Raw genomic sequence first — 759 nt, 5'->3', positions numbered from 1 at the left:
ACCACTTTGTTGGAAATTCTAGGGGAAAAAACCTGACTCCCAGTTCTCAGTGCAGAGCGCCTCGGGCATCAGGTACCTGGGCAGGGTTTAAGGTTTAGGTATGAGCTCCATGGAATATAATGTACCTGTAGGGTTATACCAATTTTGTGATAAGCCGCACCCTTATTGCACCCCCTTGAGGCCATTTAAGGTAAGGGCATAAATTCATTTTTGTCCCATGGACCCACTGAACATTCTAGCTTTTGTTTTATGATTCTGTTTTGAATAGTTATTAAGTTATTTTGGCAGACAGACACATGAAAACAGTCACAATGACAGACACAATACACCTCCAGGGATGCAGAATGTAGTACTTACCTTCAGCATCCTTATGTCAGCCTAAGGTAGACCATTTTAAAATTAATACAGCGTCTTGTAATGATCCTTAAAACTTTCAAAAGATCCTATATATTGTCCATCTAACCATCGTAAATATGGTGACAGTGTGTGTCAGTTCATGTTTTGGAAAACGTAAAAAGGAGTTCTAACAAACAAATCCTGCCTGGAAATGCCTTGGAAATGCACATGGCATTTCTAATTTCTTTATTACACTTTATTCATACTAATATTTGGTTATGTTATATAGTAGGCCTACTGTAAGTGAATCAAAGGATTTTGCAATGTTGATTTCCATTGTGGACATATGATCTTAAGATTTATTGTATACATCTTGCCCAGAATGAAAAAAATGCACATTTTTCAAAGGGAAAACATCACTTT

Source organism: Centroberyx gerrardi, chromosome 11, assembly GCF_048128805.1.
Source record: "Centroberyx gerrardi isolate f3 chromosome 11, fCenGer3.hap1.cur.20231027, whole genome shotgun sequence".
In the NCBI taxonomy this organism is placed as follows: Eukaryota; Metazoa; Chordata; class Actinopteri; order Beryciformes; family Berycidae; genus Centroberyx; species Centroberyx gerrardi.
The sequence above is the reverse complement of the archived record's forward strand: the minus strand, read 5'-3'. Positions refer to the sequence as shown.